This window comes from Meles meles, chromosome 5 (assembly GCF_922984935.1).
Source record: "Meles meles chromosome 5, mMelMel3.1 paternal haplotype, whole genome shotgun sequence".
NCBI classification, from domain to species: Eukaryota; Metazoa; Chordata; class Mammalia; order Carnivora; family Mustelidae; genus Meles; species Meles meles.
In genome coordinates, this window is record NC_060070.1 from 90,909,971 (window position 1) to 90,924,073 (window position 14,103).

The 14,103-nt window shown below is 48.5% G+C and overlaps 1 protein-coding gene across 18 annotated transcripts in view; it reads right to left on the reverse strand.

Moving 5' to 3' along the window:
* Window positions 1-6,593, reverse strand: part of TRERF1 (transcriptional regulating factor 1) — a 201,019-nt gene extending 194,426 nt beyond the window's left edge. For 11 of the 18 annotated variants that reach the window (XM_046005296.1, XM_046005306.1, XM_046005305.1 and 8 more), the window contains exons 1-2: window positions 6,057-6,247; window positions 5,553-5,634 (exon numbers count right to left, since the gene is read on the reverse strand). The gene's annotated coding sequence lies outside the window, so the exon portion shown is untranslated. The other 7 variants (XM_046005300.1, XM_046005295.1, XM_046005291.1 and 4 more) reach the window with 4 other exon arrangements.
* Window positions 6,594-14,103: the final 7,510 nt, after the last annotated feature.

Here is a 14,103-nt window from a genome sequence, read left to right on the forward strand (position 1 = left end):
AAGCGAAAAGAATTTGCTCTCGCCTCTGTACTGCTCAGTAATGCAGTCAAATGTTGAGAAAAATGCAGTACAATTTTCTGATGCAGTCTTAACCCTTGGAAGTCTCCGGCTAGTGTCGGGTCCTGAGCCCGAATCCTTTCCCTAGGAGGGTGCAGACACAGCCTGGAGCAGCTTCCCCACCTTCTGCTCATCTGTACCTGTCTTCTCAGGTTTTCCCTTGGTCCAGGACCGAAGGCCCTCCACACCCACCCACACCCCCTCCCCCGTCCCTGGGGAAAAGGCCACATCCTCCGGAAAACTTCTCAAGGGCTTTAGTCAGCTGACCCTACCCCACCTGCCTCTCTCCTCAACCCCTCCCGCTCCAGGATCTTTCCTGTCCACACACCAAGGTAATACCAGCACCCAAAACACCCTTCCATTCTGCACAGGTCCTTCCTGCTCCCGCTCCGTATTTCTACCCTGTGTTGCACAATCAAACTTTGCCAAAAAGTTGTCCACACATGCTGTGACCAGGTCCTCCTCTGAGACCTCCCCCAACCCCTCCAACCTTGCCCCCACCCCATCCACTGCATTCCAGGGAAGCCGCTCTTTGGAAAGTCCCCAGTGGCTTCCATTTTGCCAAATAATCCACTGGTGACTTTTTTGGCCTTATCAACCTCATGAAACATTTAACCGCCACCCCCTCCCCACCAACACACACACACCCAAGCACGTACAGCGCCTCTCCTCTGAATAGGCTCCTTAGGGAATCCCATCCAGTCTCGTAGGTTTAAATACCATAGGCTCCTTAGGGAATCCCACCCTGGCCAATGGCTCATTTTTATCTCTTGCCTGGCCACTCCTCTGGTGCTGGACACTGCTGTCAGACTGCCTTGAGTCTAAAAAGCGCTTCAAACTTAGCGGCACCCAAACAAAAATAGCTTGATTCCACTCCCCTCCTTCTCCCAATCTTCCCCATCTGGGCAAACAGCACCAGCCACGTACCCAACTGCTCAAGCCAGAACCCTCAGAGCTATCCTCAACTCTTTCTCAGCAGCTACCATCAAACCCAAACCGAAATACCTCCAAAGGTTCGCACGTCCTGATACCTCCAAAGTGCATCTCACACGCACTTGCTCCCTCCACTGCCCATCATCTCCCACCAGGCCTGCTCTCCAACTCCACACCTGCCCCCCTCCACCACTGCAAGCCCCTTGATCAGAAGTTGGGAGTGTCACTTCCCACTGGAAACTTTCAGTGGTTTCTCGCTGCACTTCAAATGAAACCCAACCTTTTCAGAGGCCTCCTGTACCTTCACCTCATCCTGCCCTCTCTCTGTCCCCCTTGTCTGCCTGTACCCTCCTTATACAGCACCCCCCCCAAGCCAAAGTCCTTCCACACAGGCTCTCTTCCTGGTGCTCTCTTCCAAACCTCAGAGCACCTTTTTAGGCCACTCTAGCTGCATAAGGCCAGGTCACTGTTCCCTGTGGTTTCATCATTTATCACATTTTGCAATATATATTTCTGTACGTGTCTACCACCCCTCTGAATGGTAAGCTAGAGGCTGGGGTGGGGGGAAGGGGAGAGGGAGTAAAATATGTCTATTTTAATTATCATCATAGTCCCAGAGCCTTAAGACAGTGCCTAGAATAATAGGTACTCAGTAAAGTAGCTGCTGAACATACCAGTGAATAAAGTAGATCCAATTATGGCATGAAAATAATTGTTACCTTCTAGGAGCCCAGAGTTATCACTGCCGTCAGGGCACACGGGTTCTCTTCCCCCCTTCCTCTCTAACAACAACACAAAAATGTTTAGTATTACCGACAGCCCAATAACTCAGCATATCCCACGCATCCCCAGCTTGTAGTCTTCGACCAGGAAAACACAAAAACCATCCTCTTGCTCAGTAAACCCAAATTAACCAGAAGACCTTATAAGCAGATACCACGAGTACTCAAAAATTCTTAGAAAATATCACACGGTCTTTTTGTTGTGCAGTTTCTTTAACCCAGAAGAAAAGATTTAGTAAGAAGCCATGGGATCAAACTTAGTGTTACCAGGACTGTATTATTCCTTAAAATGCCACAGTACCCGTGGTGACAAGTGCCAATAACTGGTTGCCAGCTACTCCTGTCTCCTTCCCCCCACAAAAGAAATCAACTATGTTTTACTTTCCTCTTTATTTCCGTGGTTACCCTCCAACATGCAAATTCAGAAATATTATTAATCCACAAGATCCCAGCTGATTCTAATCCTCCCTTCTCCCTAAATCACACTGTTTTATGAGGTCATAAATAAAATAAGCTGAATTCAACTGCTTTTAGAGCAGAACAACCAACATCCATTCGCACTGGCTGGGGTCTGAGCCACTTGTCTGGATCTTCACTTTTTATGTCAGTGTTCAAAGTCAATAAAAACATCTAGAGCTTTCCCCTAAAAAGATGCCCAAGGTGAAATACAGGATATCCCAGAAATGACAGGAACCCGACATCATTATTATGAACTCTATCACAAACATACGACCAAATCCCAATTACCTGTATGTGAATTCTCCACAGAAAGTGGGTAAAGCCACACTCGGCCTCCTCCCCCAAGACTACCTCCTCCTGCGGCCTGGGAATAACAGCTCAATTAACCTTAGACTTGACCAAGCATAATTAGACAGGTAAGCCAGCTGGCTGGAGGGGAAACTTCCAAGATTAACTGAAATTATTTTGGGTGCCTGGGGTTATGTGCCCCCAAGCTCTATTAGCACATATAATTGGGAAACAACCATCTACTTTTTTTTCCCAAGACAGTGGCAGACTTTCGTTAAGTATTTCCTTGTATTCGACAGTCAAGATTACCAGCTACTCAAGAGTCCTTTTTGGAATGCCAAGGTACAAATCCACTCTCTCCATGAGAAGACAAAAACGGAAGTTAATCAACTCGTCCTAGTCCATGAAGCAATTTGGCCGTTGGCCCAGGAAGAGCCTGTCGAGACCTCTTGAGACCTCTCTCCACAAGACCCAGGTCACAGAATTTCAGAAATGGGAGAAACTCGTGGGTCAAATACGTATTTTTAAGATTAAAAAAAAAACCCAAAACCCAGAAATGGCTAAAAATTGGTACCTTCCCAACTTTTCTCCTGGGTGACATTTATTCCCTGCTTTGAGAATCAAATCACCTTAAAAGTTCTTTGTCACTTTACAATTACGGTGAACTGAGCCAATTCTCCAATGCAAGACAATGGTAACACTTTCTGATTAATAGACTTGATAGAGAACCCTTAAACTTTCAAAAAAAAAAAAAATCAATGCTTTTGATTATTATGACCAACCTACCTATCAGAGGAAAAAGAATATTCTGAGTAAGCTTTGTTTTTGTGACCACACATTTTATTATATAAGCATCAGTCCCCTTTTACTACGAAAGCTCCTACTTCACCAAAAACCACAGGCCCAAGCCAGTTAAGGGAGGCAAAACTGAGTACTTTTCACACAGTTCATAGAACAACTGTTTTCACAGCAAGCTCACATAAATGCTATGTGATATTAACACATGCCTGCTAGGTGGAAGCCGGCTTACCAAGCTGTGAAAAGACCTATGTTCACCATGGAACCTGCAGAATTAATATTCTCAATGCCCATAAAGCAGAAGGGAAATGCTCTTTTTTTAAGATGTCAAGCTGGCTTCTCAACAATCCTTTGGCGAAAATGGACATGCCTAAAAGGGCGGGGCCCCAAGAGGTGTGTCACTCCCGGTATCAATTCCTATAAATCAAATCCTGACAATCACCACAATATTTTAAAAAGAATGAATTATGATTCATGGGCCTTCAAACCTTTATTACCACAAGAACATTCTCGGCAAAAGAGAAAAAAAAAAAAAGCTACTGTGACTTGATTAATGGCCAAAGCAAGACAATAAAATAAATCTCATAAATATAAGAAAAAAAAACTGAAAAACTGCTCTTGGCTTCTTGGGTAGACACGTAAATAATTCTACTACCCTGGGATAAACACATATAAAGATTTTGTTTACCCTCCCAGCATATACACCATCCAGACCAAGATTCTCAGCGGGAAAAATAATAGTGAATTTGCTTAACTAATTCCTAGTTAGGAATATTTGATAAGTGGCAATAATATTTAATTCCCAATGAACTCAACTCTCAACTGGCCAAAAATCAAATTCTCAATCTGGAAATCTGATGACAGTAAGGAAAGAAGAAAAGCACCATCCATCAGCAACACGTAGAGAGATCTTTTTTTTAAACCCACTTTTCCCCTCCTAGAATTGAGCTCATCCACAGAATTGCACAAAGCTTAACCAACTTAGTTAACCACACACGTAGGGTTTACTACCTGACCCTAAGAAACACGTCTGGGTTTGAGTCTCTGGAGTTAAAATTATCCTGGCAAAGTTAAAACTCCCAGTATCATCAGGGTCCCTGATAGCCAAACCCTACAACTCATCTGCAGAAACCAGCAGGCTGAAGACCAGGACGAGAGAGGCTGGGAGAAGCAAAGACTGCAGGTTAACTGGTTAAGCTTGGAGTCCCGCTTGTTATTCTGACAGTGGGCACCAAAACCACATTTTCTACCACCAGATTGCTTTCCTGAAACATAAATGATGCCGAAGGTTGGTACCAACTGGGACAACTTAAAACTCCTCTCTTAAGGCTCTCCGCCACGGCCTGCTAAAAGGTGAACCCAGGCGGCTTTGGGGAGGCATTTTTTTTTTTATAAAGAACTCTTCAGTCATCCCTGGCTTCTTCATTCCCAAGCATCACCTCCACGGACTTCACCAGACAGCCCAGGCCACGCTGTGAGCCACCGGCTTCATTTGCCACCACACTTCATTTGCCAAAGCCACATCTCCTCTTGGGGAAGAGTTTCCACAAAGCAGGCTGTAACAGACCAGCCAAAGGTACTCGGAAGAACCAGAAGTCATTTTCTTTAACCTAAGGATGGCAGGCGCACATGCTCCAGCCCAGTGCTGGCCAGAGGCTGCCCACCAGGTGCTCTCGGCCTCCGCCAGTGAATGGGTGGTTTTGTGTTATTCTTAAATGTCTATTTCTTCAGCCCACCAGCAGTAACTTCCCAGTCTCCTAAACTGAAGTTAGGGAGTGAAGGGGGCAGGCTTACCCCCTTACACATTTCTCTTATCTGGGTGGCCGCCGTAACTTGGGGGAGTACCCAGCCCCCAAAGAGCCTACAGGCGCATATCCATACACATATGCATCATGTCAAAAACCCCCAAAGGCACATCCCTAGGGTCCTGCGGTTTCTTGGCTGGAAGAATGAAGGCTTTATAACATCACAAGCTTCAATTGCAAGCCCCACCACCACCACCCTTTAAGCCGGGGCTGCCAATTATAGCGCCCACCGTGGCCCTCCCCCTTTGCTGGGATGCTGGACAGCCCGCAGAGGGACGAGGGAAGAAGGGAAGCAGAAAGAAGGCCCTGCTAACAGACTGAAAGTACAGAAGTGGGGGGGGGAGACTTTTCCCTTCCCCTCCCCCGTCTTCTCACGGAGCATCCCCCAACAAATTTTTTTTAAATGAAACTTAATAAGCTTCTTGCCTACCTTGGCTGTTTCTGCAACAAGTGCATGGGCAATCCGACAAGAGCAGACTCCGCTTGGGGGGTGAGATGGGGGGCGAGCAGAGCTGATGGAGTAATTTCAATATTAATTTATGTCAGAGCCGCCTTCTCGAAGCGCTACTCACTTACAGTACTGCCCTCAGCCTGTAAACAAATATCGCTCCGCCAGGAAACATACTCCCCAGATGCAAGCCCCTTCCCCAGCAGGGAACAGGGCCCTGCGCCGCCCCCACCCCACCCCCAACAGCATGCGCCCCCACCCCGGGGAGGAAGCTCCGGGTTCCCGAAGCACCAACCCACCACCTCCGCCACCACCCCAGCAAGAAACTTACTCGGTCCGTCTACGCCTCCACCCTCCCTTCAGGAAATCTACTCTCCATATGCATTCAGCCTCCCCGCAGGAAATCTGCTCCCCCCTCCCCCCTTCTATATACATGCACCCCTCCCTCTCCTCCTCCCCACGCGCCCTCCCCAACCAGAAACTTACTAGCGTGCAAGCGTGCAGGCTCTCCTGATCCTGGAAACTTACTCCCAGATATAGCGCCCGCCAGCCCCCTTTCTCGGCCCTGCTCCCCTTCCTGCCCTCCGCGGCAAGCAACTCCAAACTCTCCGCATCCAGCCACTCTCCCTCCCCGGTGGAAATTTGCAGCGCGGGGCCGCGCGCGTGCATCCACCCTCCCCTTCAGGAAACTTACTCCCCATCTGCATGCACCGCCTCTCAGCCATCGCTTAGAGGGAAGGGGGTGTGCTAGGGAGACAGAAATACATATGTATCTCTCGCCCCTCCCCCGGCCGCAGCCCACTCGGGGCCGAGCCGCGGTAACCTGGCCTTACCTTTTGCATTGCTCCCCACCCTCGCCCCCTCCCTTAACCCTCCTTATCCGTTCCCCGGCGCCCCCCTTTTTTCACCCATTACCCACCCCTAGCAACCGTTCCCAAGCTCCTCTCGGCCTTTTTTTTTTTAATCCAGGATGCAAATTCCTCCCCTGTCAGCAAATCGACTGTCAAATTATTTTCTTGCAAAAGGAGAAAGGCGGGGTGGGGGGGAGCAGAAGCAAAAAAGGGGAGGGCGGGGGAAGGGAGAAAGGGACAGAGGAGGGGAGAGATATCCCTCCGCAGAGCTGGGTCTGGCGGCGGGCGGGGAAGCAGGAAGTAAGGTGTCCAGCGCCGCGGCCGGCGGGTCCCCCGCCGCGGCCCCCACCCGCGCCCCCTGTCCCCCCGGGCGACGCGCTCGGGCGGGCGCGGGCAGCCTAGCGCATTGTTCGCAGCCTCCCCTGCGATGCGCTGCCGACCTTATTTGTGTGCTCTGCATGTGCGTGAAGTTGCACCTTTTGTAGGCTGGCGAGACTCTGGACCAGGATGGGGCGGGGGACGCGGACCGAGTTGCGGCCCCGTGCGGGACCTGTCAGCCCCGGGGTGTGGCGGACTCTCCGGCGTGACCGGAAAATCGAGGCCCGGGAGAAGGTGGCGTGGCCGGGAAGCTGCCGCCTTAGACCCGGACCAGTGCAGGATTGCTTCCTGCGTAGCCGTCCCGGTTATTGTAACGCGCTTTGCAATTGAACGACGGGGGTGGGGGGTATTTATTTTTTATTTTTAAGGGGTTGCAAAGACGCCAGGGTCTAGGTGGAGTGCGGAGAGATGGTCTGTGCCTACCCCCGCTGCACCGAGATTCGGCGGGGCTGGGAGAGGGGCTGGGGTTCGCGGGAAGGGGCTGGAGGTTCGCGAAGCGCGCGGCTCCATCCCTCCGCCCCGATGGGGGCGGGGAGGGGGTGCTGCAGCCGGCGCTGGAAACGCAGCTCTCTGGGGAGGGGTCTCCATCTCCGCGGCGCTGCAGGCCGGGGAGGGAGGTTGCCTAGGAGAGGAGCCGGGGCCGAGAAGGGAGGGGAGGGGGCGGGGGTGCGGCGGCGGCGCGCGCTCGCCCCTCCTCGAGCGCCATGACTGTGGAACGTGGTGCCGGGGAGGAGGGACGGCCGCCGGGGGCCGCCCGGGGCTGCTCGGCATTGGTGCGGAAACCCGAGCCCCGAGTCGCTCCTCGCGCTGTCTCCTCCTCCTCCGCTGCGGGGGAAACCGCTGCACCCAAACCGAGAGCAGCTGCGAGCAGGGGGCAGGGCGCGGGCTGAAAGGCGAGCCGAGGGTTCAAACCTCGGCGGCGCCAGGGGGGGCGAGGGCAGGACGGCCCCCGGGGCCCCGCGAAGGCGCGGCCGCCGGTCGGTCCAGCGCGGGACCCCGGCATTTCCAGGCTTCTCTTCCGGTCAGAGGGAATGGGAAACCAAAGGTGGCCTGGCTAGACAGACCCCCCTCGAGCTGGGTCCGAGGCGTCGATCTCAGGAAGGGCCCACAAGACAGCGAGTAGTTTTTGCTCAAGGGAAAGTTAAGCCATGCTTTTTTTTCCAGTGAGGGGAAATCGTTGCGTCCCTTCCCCCAGATCTCGCGCGGGATAAATGAGGTGCTCCCCTACCCAGACCTTCACTGCTGTCCCCCACCCCACCCCCACGCGGGCGCTGGGTGGGGACAGGGCGGGGGAAGGCTATATGGGAGCTTAAAGCATGAGGTCATGGGCGGACGCGGCTGCTGCCAAAAGCGGCCGAGGTTTGTGTGTATTTTGAGGGGTAACGGTTCTTATTCAGCAGTGGTAAGTTCTCCCGCCTGACCCTACCAATTCTGGGGCGCCTGAGCCAGAGAGCCCCCGAAAGAAGACGGGGGCTCTGGCTATTTTCGCTCAGTGAGTCTTTGGCCGGTGCCCAGCCCTTTATGAGGTCCTTCCATAGAAGCAAAGAAAGCTGAGGGACAGCGCACAGTGTCTCGGGTACTGAGAAAGGTTTCAGATGCTCGGTTGCCGACCACCCCCCCCCCCTTCTTCGGTCCTCAGTCTGTTTCAGTCGGACTGTTTTCTGTGATAGCTTCCTGCCCCCCTCGCACCCATTCTTCCCTAGCGGCCAGAGGAGTCTCTAAAACTCTCCGCTACACTCCTTCAAAACCCTCCCAATTGCTCTTAGAATAAAGGCAAGCTCTGAAACCCCTGCGTGATTTCGCCTCTACGGATCTCCCCACTCTCCCAGCTCCTCCCCTACCACACTGTAAGGCGGGTGGTGCTTCTTTGTTCTGCATGGGGCGGGGGGCGGAGGGGCGATCTCTAACCCTCCTATTACTAACTCCCGCTGGACCTTCAGGATTGGACTCGACCGTCGTCGCTACCTCCAAGAAGCCTTCCTGAGCATACAGTCTCATCTCTAACACCCTCGGGGGAGAAAGACCCTTTAGGACACCCCTCCCTCTCCCTCCAGTCCAGCTGCCGCTGGAGCTGGCCCCAGTAACAGCCCTTTTCCTAGCGGGGGAAGAATAGCTAAGCTTGAGCGCCATCACTGCCTGGGGCCTGACCTCCTGGGAGGGAGTTAGCCAGGAAAAAACCTCCAAATACCCAGTCACCTCTAGAGACCTGGAAGAAGCGCACTTCCACGTCCCAACCCCAGCACACACCTGCACAGGGAAGGCAAGGAGAGGTCTTTCCATCTGAAACTCCTCCCTGGGGCAGACAGATAAGGAACCTGAAACAAAGACAGGGTAGATAAATGGCCCAGGGTCCATGCAGAAATTCACACTCTGGTCTTTCCCGCTCCTAAACCAGAAGATGCAAAAAAGGAAGGATTTGGGACCCAAGGTATCACTGCTACACAATCAATCAGGCTTGAGTCACCTTCAAAGACCCCCTGCATCCTTGGGCCACTACCAACAGAGAAGTAATATTGCCTAATGGTTAGTCCAGCAAGCTCTGACCTTGAACGAATTACTTACTTCACTTGATTCAGTTGCTTTGCCTATAAAATTGGAATCGTGGTATCTACAGTGTAGTGTTGTGAGGTTTGAATGAATTAATATACCTAAAGGCCTTAGAAAAATGTCTAGAAAAATTCTTGATTATTTGTGAGAGGGAGTTAGGTGCCTCCCTCCTTCCCAAGGAACCTAGAAAATCAGGTCCTCAGAGAATACAACTGACTTAACCAACAAAAGTGATCTGGCCCAAAGAACTCAAAAGCCCTGATAAATGCACAGATAACACACAAATATGTTATTTAGCCAGTAAGTTCAACCCTCAACAGTGCATGTGCTTGGAGACAATCCACGGGATGGACAACCCCCATTCTGTGAGCTGGACCCTTAGAATGAGTGTCAGAGGGAGGACACCTGAGATTAAAATATCACCTTGGATCTTTGAAATTAGAGTCAAGCTTGGGGCACCTGGGTGGCTCAGTTGGTTGAGGGTCTGCCTTGGACTCAGGTCATGATTCTGGGGTCCTGTGATCAATGACCGTCAATGGCCGTCTCCCTGCTCAGCAGAGAATGTTTCTCCCTCTGCCCTTCCCCTGCTCATGTTCAAATAAATAAATCAATCTTGGGAAAAAATCAGAGTCAGGCTGAAATACTCCTAATACTGGTGCAAAACCCACCTTGTATGACCTAGACCCTCCCAGGGCTGCAAAAAATGTAAGGGGACTATTTTTCTTATCATTAGATTCCAGTCTTTCCATTCTCAGTACCCCCGTGATAAGGAGGTTTTTAAAAATGCACTCACATGGCTCCAGATTCAAACAAACTTTGAGAAGTCTCCCTCCCACCCTGTCGGACACCCACCGATTTTCCCTCTGTGGAAGCAACCAAGGTCAGTCTTCAGAAGACATGTTTAACTGTTTTCCAGCTGAGGCCTTCAGAGAACTCCTTGGATGCCTGTTTATATCTTTATGTCCAGAGCTCCCTTCTCGAATCCAGACAGAAATCACCACCCAATCCCACCCTAGCCATTCCCTTCAGGTTGTATTACTAGTGATGAACCACCATTTCCTGACCTACCAACAAAAGCGAACACTTTGCGGGTTCTTTCTCCTTTTCTACACCAATAATAATCACTAAGGTTTATTGAGTGCTTTCTATGTGCCCAGCACTGTGCTAAGCACTAGACATGCCTAATCCTATTTAATCAGCCCCAAATCATCATTATCCTTCCTTTACAGATGCAGACAGAAGTGGAGGATCAGATTACATAACTTACTCCAATTTGCAAGCCAATTTGAGCCCAAACCCTCTCTCCTAACCAGCAGTCCTCTTGCCTCTGCAACACAGGAAAATTGTTTTTGGTAGCCTGAAGAGGAAGGAGTAGAATGGAGTCTTCAGACTTTGTCAGACCTCAATTCAAAATTTGGCTCTGGCTCTAACAGCAATGAGAACTTGAGTTTTCTTCAGCTCTCTGAGCCCCAGTTTGCCACCCACCTGTGAACCAGGAATGTACACTTTTCGTGGGGTTAGTGTGAAGACCAAATGCATGTAAATAATGGCTTTCAAAATGCCTAGCAAACCAAATGCAGTGTTTAAATCTTGTGTGGTTCTGATTTGAATAAGCCAATCGTTAAAGAGAGATTTTTGAGACAGGGAAATAAAATGTGGACTTGATGGAAATGTTAAGAGATTATTAATGTGATATAGATGTGATATATATAGATATGTGATAGATATAGCTATTATAGGTGTGATAATGGCATTGTGGTTAGGTTCTTTCTTCAGTTCTTATCTATTAGAGATGCATAATGAAAGATTTGGGGTAAAAGTATGTCTAGGACTTATTTTCAAGTACTCTAGCCTCCTCCTCCAAAAAACAGGAGACAAATAAAATGAGATTAGCAAAATATGGATAATTGTTGAAGCTATTTATTATGCTGTTTTCCCTACTTCTGTGAATAATTGAAATATTTCAGATCAATTTGAAATAAATTTAAAAGTAAAATGATTATATTCTAAAACATTAAAATTTAAAATGATCATTCAATTACTATGAATTGTTAATAATCATAAAATTTTCTAAATTATTGAAATACAATACTAGCTTACAGTACTTACAGGCAAAAATGGCAATTTTCTTCCCGGGAGACATTCAGGACAGGTCTTAGCCGCCTTTGGCAGGTAAACAGGTGGTGGGTTGGGAAGATGGGAAAGAATGAACGCTGCAGAAAGCAAGGTGAATAGGTAATTGTTAAGGACCCATTCAACCATACAGAGATCAATGTACAGGCAGGTAAATGGCAGGACAAATGGGGCACAGACGCACATAAAAATTGAAATTGGGGGTGGATTTTCCCCTAAAACATACATCTGCACGGAGCCACTTCAAAATTGAATGGATTAGGAATCAATCAAATGCACTGGGCAAAATTCTCAATTCTACGAATGCTCTTACCCAGTCTAGAGGGCCCTGAGTTCCCTTGTTTGCAGTTTGGGTGCAAGATTTCTCCCATCCCTTCTGTTGTCCAGACTGGAAGTCTAAGGAATGCTGTTGGCCTTCCACAAGAAAAGCATCATTTCTGAGGCCACTCTGGTTATTTGCTTATCTCAAGAACAGATCAGAACTGAATAGAAATGGAAATGTATCCAACTCATAACTAAATAAGATTTTTTAGGACCGACAAGCATTTGTTTATTGTTCTAGGAGTAATTTTTTTTTTTTTAATGCTCTGGATTCAAACAGCTGGAATTATTTTTACATGCGACCCATTTTGAAATAAATGTTTGTCTTCTTTGAGAGAAAATTTGCATTTCAGAGAAAAGATGAGACAATATATTTGGCAACTCTTTAAAGAAAGGAACGCTTCTGCATAATACATTCCTTTATATTAGAGTTAGCTATTGCGAACTTTCTAAAAGCTGGAAGGGGAGGTACGAAGAAATAGAGGAGAAGCCTATATCACCTTGCTTCCTGTATTATCTAGGGCTGCGGAGTGAAGGCTCTGACAGACAATACGAGAAAGTCAAGGGACCATGGAGGAAGTGGACTGTGTGCTTTAGGGATGGGTGATGGATGGAAGGATGTCACTAATGCCGCTGTCGAAGGAGGCTCAGTGGTGATGGCAAGTTAGAGCAAAGAAACAGTATGGTGATGGACTGTTACTCAAGCTCTCGTTTCTTTCTCCTTAAATCTGGAACGACCAAAGCAATGAAAGCAAAAAATCATGGCAAGGAAGGGCTGATGGGGCTCCCACTTTAAAACCTTTAAAACCAGTAAGATAGCATAAGTCACCTCAACCACCAAGTCTGTTAGGGATGGTGTTGACAGAGAAGACCTTACTCAAGACAGGAGGCCTAACTGGTGCTTGCGATAATACTAAGAGATTGCTATCTTGGCCAAGTTTCTAGCCAGAGGGAGAAAATAGGTTCCAGGCTTTGAGAATGCTCTCAGTTTCAGTCATATTTCCAAGAGGGGGGGATAAAAAGAAAGAAAGAGAAAAGCTAGGATATTTAGTAAATTAGTATCCAATACAAAAAATAAAAAGAGACTAACTGGTGGAAATCACTGCTAAAAATTCCCACCCCTGTCCAGAAGGCATGCTTGGGAGTCACACATTTCAGCTATGGTATTAGTACATGTTGGGGTTGCTCAAGGGCTGCGGTGGCCCACGATGGTTGCCATAGGAGTGACTTCGTTCACTGTGAGGGTGAGCACGAGATTAACTGAATTTCCTAGTTAGGATGCAAATCTATTAAAAAGTTTTAAATTGCATCCCTGTGCAATTTAAATGTAAGTATCGATAACACCTACTTTCCCAGAACCCCTAATAGAACCCTAATTTTTTTAAGTGGGAAGACCTATGAGAAGACCTATGAGAACTTGCGTTAGAAAGGATCCTGGTGGGAACCAGCTAGCCCGCTCAACAAATGACTGACGAGTATTTAAAGTAAGCACTAGCTGTAATCATATGCAGGCAGGGCAGGCTTCGTGGATGTGATCATACAAGACCCCCGCTTAAAAGGGTCTTGCACTGAGCGTAGTGCCTTGTGGTTACCATCTCAAAATTCTTAGTAATTTTTTAACAAAGGGTCCTGCGTTTTCATTTTGTACTCGGTCTCACAAATGATGTAGCCAGTCCTGTGTGCAGGGTTAAGGGAAACCAGCAAGAAGTATAGTACCTGAAGATCAAAGTAGTGTAGAGCCTTTAACCCTCCCTAAGACAGAGAGCAAACAAAGGAAGTATCTGGCGTGGAGAGAGGGCTGTTACTGAAGTTGTGACTGTAGCCATAGCTGTAGGACGAAGTCACACCAGAGACTCAGTGGCCTTTGGTAGAAGAACAATAGTCACCCCGTACACTGTACAGAAGGAGGCAGGTGAGTAGATACCCAAGTTTCTTTCCGCTCCTCCCCTCTGGTCTCTTACATGTGCTTCCCATTGGTTGAACACTACAGGAAACCAGAGGGTCTGGGAGCCCACTGATGAAATCAGTGAGTGTTAGCTTGGGGTACAATGGAAAAAGCTAAGAGTGAATCTGGAAAGGGCAGAAAATATCCAGCTCAGGACTTTTCCTGAAATCTTCAGGATTAGGGTTAAGAGTAGACAAAATGGAAATACCACAAACAATGAACTTCAGTAAAAGACTTTAAGTTGTGATGATTTTTAAAAAAGATTTATTTATTTATTTGAGAGAAAGAACATGTGTACACACAAGCAAGGGAGGGACAGAGGGAGTGGGAGAGTGTCCTAAGAAGACTCCCCACTGAG